This window comes from Amblyomma maculatum, chromosome 1 (assembly GCF_055883805.1).
Source record: "Amblyomma maculatum isolate TAMU_Amacu chromosome 1, ASM5588380v1, whole genome shotgun sequence".
Taxonomy (NCBI): Eukaryota; Metazoa; Arthropoda; class Arachnida; order Ixodida; family Ixodidae; genus Amblyomma; species Amblyomma maculatum.
In genome coordinates, this window is record NC_139344.1 from 312,537,921 (window position 1) to 312,547,586 (window position 9,666).

At 54.0% G+C, this 9,666-nt stretch overlaps 1 pseudogene; it reads left to right on the forward strand.

The window, feature by feature from the left end:
* Positions 1–8,325: 8,325 nt before the first annotated feature.
* LOC146207120 (uncharacterized) lies at positions 8,326–9,231 on the forward strand (annotated as a pseudogene).
* The last annotated feature ends 435 nt before the right edge of the window (positions 9,232–9,666 follow it).

A 9,666-nucleotide genomic window follows, 5' to 3' on the forward strand; every position in this document is an offset into this window, starting at 1 on the left:
GCTTGCCAGAGCTCGCGCCGAAAGAAAGTAGGACTAGAGTGTTCAAGTGCTGCCACCGAAAAACGCGGAAAGGCAGGCGCGAGAAAGAATGCTGTCACCGTAAGGAGGGCAAACGATTGCAGAAAGAAAGCAAAAGGCTAGTATTCCTGTGCTGCCGACGAAAAACGCGAAATGGCAGGCGCGATAAAGAATGCTGCCATCGTAAGGAGAGCAAACGCAAACGATTGCAGAAAGGAAGCAGAAGGCTAGTATTCCAGTGCTGCCGCCGAAAAACGCGAAAGGGCAGGCACGAGAAAGAATGCTGCCATCGTAAGCAGAGCAAACTCAAACGGTTTCAAAAAGAAAGCAGAAGGCTAGTATTCCAGCGCTGCCGACGAAAAGCGCGAAAGGGCAAGCGCGAGAAAGAATGCTGCCATCGTAAGGAGAGCAAACTCCAAAGATTGCGAAAAGAAAGCGCAAAGCATGTGTTTCAGTGCTGCCGTAGAAAAAAACGGAAAGGCAGGCGCGAGAAAGAATGGAGCAAGTGGAAGCTATCGCTCAAAAGAAAGCGACTATCCCAAAGGCAGAAATGCGCCCGTGCCCAGAAAATGCGTGACTGGTGCGCCAAGCGTAAGGAGAGGGATAGGTTGTTTAGCAAAGCTAGTGACTTATGCTCATGCGTTTCTTTGCACAGAAACAGGAAGGTACGGTTGTTCCGAGAAACGGACAGCCGAAGCTTTAGTGAAAAGGGTGATCTCAACGGTAATGCCGATGGCTTAAGTCGAAGCCCTTAACGTGAGAAGAAGCCTCAATTTTCACTTGTTGTTTTTCTTCCTGGCATAGGATTTTGAAAATTTGTATTGTATTATCTTTGTTTGAAGTGCTGTTTTGAAAATGCGATTTTCAAATTTGTAGACGCGTTCCAAGTGCTGCTGAGCTGCCCTTTAATATTGATGGGGGCATAAGAGGGAAAGAGTCTGGCGGAACTTAGTGAAGTTTGTGCCGTGCTTGCTGGCTAACCGGTTGAGTTTTTAGCATGGTTGTGATGCTGTAGGTTGTCAGAAATCTCTCCTGAAGACAAGTTGCAGAGTGCCTTGGAAACCCGGACTTGCCAAGGAATTCTTTAGGCTGACTGGCTCAAGAGAAACAGAGTCGGATGATCCCGGCTAGCAGCAACATCCCGATCCCTCCGGACAGCGGATGCAGTCCCCTGCCCTTCGGGATCTCCCTTCCCCGGCGGGGCAGTCTGTTACGTTTCTCCACCGAGAAGTGGGATAGCTGACGCGGCCACCGCATAGCAACAGGCAGAACCGCGAGCGGATCGGCCATTTCGATGCCGTTCATCGGCCGCGCAACGCTTCCTCCCGCCGACAAGTCTCAGCGTGTTCCTGCCACGCGCCAAATGTGTGTGCGTGCGTGTGTGTGCAAAAGCTGGCCAAGCCTGGAGCTCGAGGGAGAGAGCGTCGCCCTCTCCTGTCTGCAGGAGGTGGAGGAGATGAGGTCGGAACACCTGCGATTGAGTCATTCGTCGTGAACCAACATGTTTGGCTCTCCCTTTCCTGTGAGGGTTTACCCTTTCCCTGTGAACTGGAAAAACTATAAAAAGCAGCGGCCAACTCCGCTGAGAGAGAGACTACTTTGACGCGCCGTTGGCACGACGCTAGACACCAGCTGTGTGAGAGTGTCTGTATTCTCTCCGGGTCAGCTTCTCTGCCCGTATCTTCCCGATGTTGTAGCAAGTAAAGGTTGTTTCGTTAAAAGACGCCTCGTCTTTGCTGGCACCTTTGATGCCGTCCGCCGTCCGCGGAGCCGCCAGGCCAACGCTACCGAGGGGCGCGCACACCCCAAACCTAACAGTAGTCAAGGCGTTTGGAATGGGGCATACAATGGAACGCTTCCACTTCCCTGAAATTTCATCCTTGATTCATTCAAAAGATCTAGGAGTTGCTGCATGCTGGTCTCGTCAAGGTTTCTAATAGCACTCCATGTGACTCCGTCTTTGCCAGCTGCTTTGATCGATGCCACTGTCGTCTGCAAATGAGTTTGTCGGGTGTTGTGTCAAGTTGAGAGAAAAATGTGCGCGCCGTCGCACCTTGGAATTCGCTGGGGGTCATGTCAGTCGCCGGAAGAATATCGGATGTCCTACGAGGAGTCTCTCTTGGCCATTCATGCTGTGATAAATGGATCAGGGTTTAACTAACCCTGTCTTTTCGTCGAAGGCGGCGCAGTGAGTCTGCCGCCGATCTTGGTACAACTTGACCGAGTAACGAAGAGATCTGCAGCCCAACCTATAAAATATCGACAACCGCCAGCATTGAGGAGATCAGTGTGTCTGAAAATAGTCGGGTAATGTACTGCGAGTATTGTTGCGTTGTTGCACAATTTCCAGATTTAAGGCGCCCGCCGAAGGGACATATTGCGAAGGTCGAGTTTCGAAACTCCTGAGAAGAGTGCAGTGGCACTCCATTAGATGCATCGGTTAAGGGCACAATGGTGCGTCGTTATGTAATTACAGTATAAACAGGTACCATTGTGTCCTTAACCTACAAGACGGGGGAAGACGGTAAATTTCGTGGAGTTAGAACTAGTGAGCGTAAGCGGCCGAGGTCGTTGTCTCGAACTACTGAAGTAATTAAAAATTGGCAGGAGTTATTTATCCCTGTTGCGCTGATGACAATGAGAAATCAGGGGCTTTTTGCTTCCTACTTGTTTTGTGTAACTGCTGTCATCTACATGATACTGCCATGTACACTTTCCATGGCTATGGGTCTAATGCACCGCAGTTCCAGCTGACATGTGGTGCTATCTGGGAGCCACGAAATCAAATGGCGGGAGTTTAATCGCGGCTTCCGCTATCAGCTACCGCTCAACGGCGAGCTTGGTTGCGGCGGGCACTGCTTTGACCCTATTTGCGGCGCCGTCTTGAAGAAGACGCGCCACATGACTGAGGTTTAATCCTACCTTAACTTCGTTATAACGAGTGAAAGCACCCACCGCACCAGAGCTCTGATCGGCAGGTAGGTAAGTTGTCAGGTAAGAGGGCAGGCGGCGAGGTAGGCATGTAGGTAGGGAGGCAGGTAGCCAGGGAGGCAGGCATGTAGGTAGGGAGGCATGTAGCCAGCCAGCCAGCCAGCCAGGCAGGCAGGCAGACAGGCAGGGTAAGTAGGGTAGGTAGGTAGGTAGGTAGGTAGGCAGGCGGGCAGGTAGGTAGGTAGGTAGGTAGGTAGGGAGGTAGGTAGGGAGGTAGGTAGGTAGGGAGGTAGGTAGGTAGGTAGGTAGGTAGGTAGGTAGGTAGGTAGGTAGGTAGGTAGGTAGGTAGGTAGGTAGGTAGGTAGGTAGGTAGGTAGGTAGGTAGGTAGGTAGGTAGGTAGGTAGGTAGGTAGGTAGGTAGGTAGGTAGGTAGGTAATTACGTTTGTGAGGCTCGCGTGCTCAGCCCACTGCTGACGCAAGTTATTAGGTTTGGGCTTGCGCCTTGATATCGTACCGCTGCCACTCGGTAGCGTTGGCCTGGCGGCTCCGTGGCTCGGCGGACGGCATCAACGGTATGGGGGTGTTCAATTCTCGTAAGAGTGCGCCACGAGGGGACTAGACGCTAGAGTCGCCTTCTAGCCCCGACGTGCCAGCCCTAGCAGACAGAGCTGTGACCCCCAACCCGCGGTGCGAGAAATCGCCACTGCGGCGGGTTCGGGCCAGAGGGGACAAACACCGAGTTGCGTACTCGAACAGAGTTTATTGCACTGCTCGAGTACACGGCAAGAGAATAGCAATTAAGAACAACCGCCGTGTAGCGAGCGAAAGCCGCGTACGGGGGTGCAATAACAACCACCTAATGGGGAAGCGCACCAAGGAGGTGAGAGGAGGAGTCTTCTCACCTGACACAGCTTCTCGCTCGCATCCCGTTGCGGTAAGTGCCTACGGTCAGCGGGCGATTCTCGGTGACGGCGGTGGTCTCCTCGACGGAAATCATGAACCGCGCGCTGCGCGCCCATTCGCCGAAGAACGCCAGCGAGTTGCTGCAGTCGCGCTCCTCGACACGGAACGGGAGAGGAGGTCTCCCGGTTACGCCGGCAGGAAAGAGGGAAGGCCGCGGCTGCGTCGCCGCAGGCCCGGGAGGCGGCGGGGGGTGGTCAGCATGCCCTCTCCTCCGCCAACCTCTCTGCCAGCGCGCGTAATCACGCGTGTTAATTACGCGCGGGCGCTATAATGGAGGAAGGGGATTGTGAATCCCCACATCCCCCCCTCCTTAAAACCGCCGTACGGCTAAAAGTAGTCACGTTCACCGAGGGATATACCGAGGGGGCCGGCTAAACGCCGTTTAACTTTTAAACCCAAAGAAAAGTGCCAATATATAAAAAGTTGCAGACAGCTCACAGCCACGGGTATCGGAGGGGGAGGCAAGGCCGACGACCACAGGAGACGACCTTGGAGCCGGGGGCACACGTGCGGCGGCCGCAGGTCCCGCTTCTTCACCGTCACTCGGCCAGGCTTGGAAGTGTCGATGGCTGCAGGCCTGCTACTGCATTCATCGTCGGTCAGCCAGGGCAGCCTGCCGGGGAACGGTTAGGAACTGCGTCTTCGCGTTGCGTAGCGTGCTGCAGGCCCTCCTCAGCGGGTCGTCCGCTCGCTCCCGGCCGGCCTCTTTTCCCTCCGTCGTTGACGCCGCCGATGGAGAGGGCAGCGGGGCGCCAAGCTGCTCCCGCTGGTGAAGCCACGGCCGCGAGCACCGAACGGCGCCGAGGCGGGCTCTTTGCTGCAGCTTTCGTCGTGCTGGACGCAGGGGCCTGTTCCACGAACTCCGGCTGGCTCGCTCCGTAGCCGACCGGAAACCGTTTGTCTTGGCCCGGTTGACGGTGACAGCAGGCTCTGGCTGCGGGAACGCCACTCCTTGGACGGCCTGCTCCTCGATGCTGCAACGGTCGTCGTGGCCTCCGCCGGCTCCCCTCCTTGCTGGCTGCAATGCTGTCTTTACCCTAGTTACATTTTTTTTTTTCTTTTTCAAATCTACCCCCGCTCGATCTTTTCCAAGAGAAAGCGCGTGCTTGCTCTGGAAGCAAAATGCGCTGAATATTAACAGAGCGTCCCATCTATATTCAGCACAAGAAATTACTCCCTGCGCATTGGTCAGAGTACGTCTGCTGTGGGCGCAAGTCGTAACGAGGCGCGATGCTCGAAATCCCAAGCCTTGCCTCTCGCTGCAGCTGCCTACTGGTGGGGGAGTGCGTCCTCCTCGGGCCACGCAGCGGGGCTCGGATTGCGGTGCGCTTTGTGTAAAGTCTAGCGCCGCCATCTTTGCTTGCAGCTCTGCGTCGGCGTGTGCCCAACGCAGCAACCGTGGCGTTGTTGCGAACTTATAGAGCAAGTTCTACCCATTCGACAACGTCACCATGCACATCACTAGGCAGCGAAATGACACAACCTGAAGAAAAGTCTTGGGGCCGTTCGCATGCTCAGCGATGCACATGTGCGATATAGCCCGTCTCAGCGTGACCAACCTCGAAGGACTCAGTGTATCCTTCGCGTGGGGAAATGATTGCGCAAGGTGCTATAGTACTGACGGCAGGGATCCAACGCGCTCACAGCAATACAAGCTGTGTAGCGCCCGCACAGGCAGCAATACCAGCGTGCCCTTATGTGCGCCGCGGCCGCGCCGCTCGGCTCCCGGAGCCCGTCGAACACTGGTCGACAAAATAAAAGAAAAAACAGGATCCTACCGCGTTCCTAAAGCTCCCTTAAGGCTGACTAGGCTTCCCACTGCTCTGATGGAAGTAAAATGGTCAGCACTTAAACTCAGAGAAGCCGGGTAGGCCGGCCCTTCTCTGAGGCTGCGAGCCATCGCGACGAACTGGCTAACGGGCGCGGCAGAAAGGATAGTAATAACACTTCTCATGCCTTCAACGTGCGCGTGCAAAAGTACATACGCTGCAACGTTTCCAGTTCTCCCGTAGAGCATGGTAAGTCAAAACACTACGAGAGAATGCCCATGACACCAGCGTCCTCGCGTCACCCTGCTACAGAGCGGTGGAGTCGTGTATGACATCCTGCTCTCGCAGAAAATTACAAGATCACAGTGGCTAGCGTCAGCTCCTGATCTCTCGCAATAGTTAGGGTGGTTTTGCTTGCTTGCCGTTGTGCACTCACCACTGCAGTATTAGAAGAGACTGAAAGGATAGTCCTGCTCACTGCCATGGCTAGTCTATGTGTCGGCGTCGCACACACACAGACACTCGATTTGTCACACCTCTGGCCCCACGTTCGGGCGCCAAGATATGGGGGTGTTCATTCTCGTAAGAAGAGAGAGAATGCGCCACGGGGGGGCTAGAGGCTACAGTTGCCTTCTAGCTCCGACGTGCCAGCCCTAGCAGACAGAGCTGTGACCCCCAACCCGCGGTGCGAGAAATCGCCACTGCGGCGGGTTCGGGCCAGAGGGGACAAACACCGAGTTGCGTACTCGAACAAGAGTTTATTGCACTGCTCGAGTACACGGCAAAGGAACAGCAATTAAGAACAACCGCCGTGTAGCGAGCGAAAGCCGCGTACGGGGGTGCAATAACAACCACCTAATGGGGAAGCGCGCCAAGGAGGTGAGAGGAGGAGTCTTCTCACCTGACACAGCTTCTCGCTCGCATCCCGTTGCGGTAAGTGCCTACGGTCAGCGGGCGATTCTCGGTGACGGCGGTGGTCTCCTCGACGGAAATCATGAACCGCGCGCTGCGCGCCCATTCGCCGAAGAACGCCAGCGAGTTGCTGCAGTCGCGCTCCTCGACACGGAACGGGAGAGGAGGTCTCCCGGTTACGCCGGCAGGAAAGAGGGAAGGCCGCGGCTGCGTCGCCGCAGGCCCGGGAGGCGGCGGGGGGTGGTCAGCATGCCCTCTCCTCCGCCAACCTCTCTGCCAGCGCGCGTAATCACGCGTGTTAATTACGCGCGGGCGCTATAATGGAGGAAGGGGATTGTGAATCCCCACAACGGTCCCAGCAAAGACGAAACAACCTTTACTACAACATCATGAAGAAACGGGCAGAGAAGCTGACCCGGAGAGAATACACTCTCTCACAGAGCTGGTGTCTAGCGTCGTGTCAACGGCGCGTCAAAGTAGTCTCTGTCGCAGCGGAGTCTGCCGCTGCTTTTTATAGGCATGCCAGTTCACAGGGAAAGGGAAAGCCTTCACAGGAAATGGAGAGCCCAACAAGTCTGGGCAAAACGGGATGACTCAATCGCAGGTGGTGCGACCACATCTCCTCCACCTCCTGCAGACGGGCGAGGGCGACGCACTCTCCCTCGAGCTCCGGGCTTGGGCGGCGTTTGCACACACACGCACGCACACACATTTGGGGCGCGGCAGGATCACGTCGAGACTTGACCGCGGGAAGAAGCGTTGAGCGGCCGATGGACGGCGCCCAAATGGCCTATCCGTTCGCTGTTCTGCCTGTTGCTATGCGGTGGCCGCGTCAGCTGTCACGCTTGTCGGTAGCGAAACGTAACAGACTGCCCCGCCGGGGAAGGGAGATCCCGAAGGGCAGGGGACTGCATCCGCTGTCCGGAGAGATCGGGATGTTGCTAGCCGAGGTCGTCCAACTCTGTTTCTCTTGAGCCAGTCAGCCTGAAGAAGTCCTTGGCAAGTCCGGGTTTCCAAGGCACTGTGCAATTTGTCTTCAGGAGAGATTTCTGACAACCCACAACGTCACAACCACGCTAAAAACTCAACCGGTCAGCCAGCAAGCACGGCACAATCTTCACTAAGTTATGCCAGACTATTTCCCTCTTATACCCCATCTATATTAAAGGGCAGCTCAGCAGCACTTGGAACGCGTCCACAAATTTGAAAATCGCGTTTTCAATAACGTCATTCTCAAAAAAAATAATACAATGCAATATGTTCAAAATCCTATGTCAAGAAGAAAAACACCAACAAGTGAAAACTGAAGCTTCTTCTCACGTTATAGGCTCCGATTTAAGCCATCGGCGTTACCACTGAGGTCGCCCTTTTCACTGAAGCTTCGGCTGTCCGTTTCACGGAACAACCGTACCTTCCGGCTTCTATGGGTGAGCTTGGTGGATGTGCCATGGCAAAGACCACTAATCCGCTCTTCCTGACAATGCAGGTGCTTGTCACGATGGTCGCTGCTTTTCTGCCTGGCCGGACGACTGCGCAGTCGGGTTCGTCATCCCTACCTGCGATTTATTTTGGCTGCGGCGTATTTGAGGCCGGCTACGTTAACGTCACCGCTACCGTCGACACACCGCCACGGATCTGCCCAACCCTCGCTGCCTCCTGGATCGCCCCATCACAGTCGACATCACCATCTTCAACTATAAAACCGCAGCATCCGTCAATGACACTTCGTGGGCTTGGTGGCTGTGCCATGGCAAAGACCACTAATCCGCTCTTCCTGACAATGCAGGTTGGTGCACAATACAGCCTATTCGCAAAGAAAACTAGTAACGACTTCTTAGTGCAGCTGCCAAGCCCACAGTGTCCGAGTGCTATTGTTGCCGATTTTGCCCGCTCCCTTCTGTTATTGTTATCTGGTGATATTGAAACAAACCCCGGTCCTGATTCTGACACCATTCTTGCCGAGCTGCAAAAGATTTCAGCCAGTCAATCCCTACTCATCGCCGAGGTGGGCGAACTAAAAAAACCAACTACTAACGACAAACCAAACCATCTCCAATCTGAACGAAAGAATGACCGACCTCGAGAACCACTACCAAACTCTAAAAACCTTACAAACAGACCTCGATACTGTCCGAACTAACGCCGCCCAGACAGCCTGCTTAGTCTCTGCATTAGCAACACGCCTAGACGACGCTGAAAATCGATCGCGGCGGAACAATCTAATATTTTATGGCCTTGAAGACACTAATACGACCGAAACATATGCTGAGGCTGAACAAATAATCATTCGTCACTGCCAGGAGCGCCTTAACAAATCAGTCGACCCTAAAGAAATAGAACGCGCACATCGTCTTGGACGCCAGTCTAACGACCGCTGTCGCCCAATAATAGCCAAATTCACGTCCTACAAAACTAAAGACAATATTCTTTCAAATGCCCGGAAACTAAAGAACACATCCTATAGCATCGGCGAAGACTTCTCTCGTTCTGTCCAAACCGCGCGTAGCCACCTTGTAGCTTGCGCCAAATAAAAAAAAGTTAAATTTTCACTTCGCCACAAGACATTGCACATTGGTGCTAAGCGTTATATGTACGATATCCCATCGCAGACCGTTCAAGAGATGCCATAGCGGTCACCTCCCCCAAAAGCAATCAATACCCGTCCCCGTACTTTATCAAATAATCATCTTTCGTTCTCTGTAACCTTCACTAATATTTGCAGTTTTATGCCGAAACGGGAACGCGTGTCTAGCTTAGTCACATCATCTAACAGCAGTATATATGCTCCTGTTAACTGAAACCTGGCTTACTAATGATATCACTGATGCTGAAGTTATTGCCGCTTTGCCAAATTTTTCTGTTTATCGAAAGGACCGCACAGATTCTCGAGGGGGTGGTGTACTGATCGCTGCTGGACCGGAATTATCTTGTTGACCCATCCGCCTACCATCTAACTTAGAGATATTGTGGCTTTTGTGCCGTGCTTCACCGCATTCAGTCATAATCGGCGTGTGTTATAGGCCTCCGCATGCAAGCCCAAACTTTTCCCGCGAACTCAACAATATGCTCAAT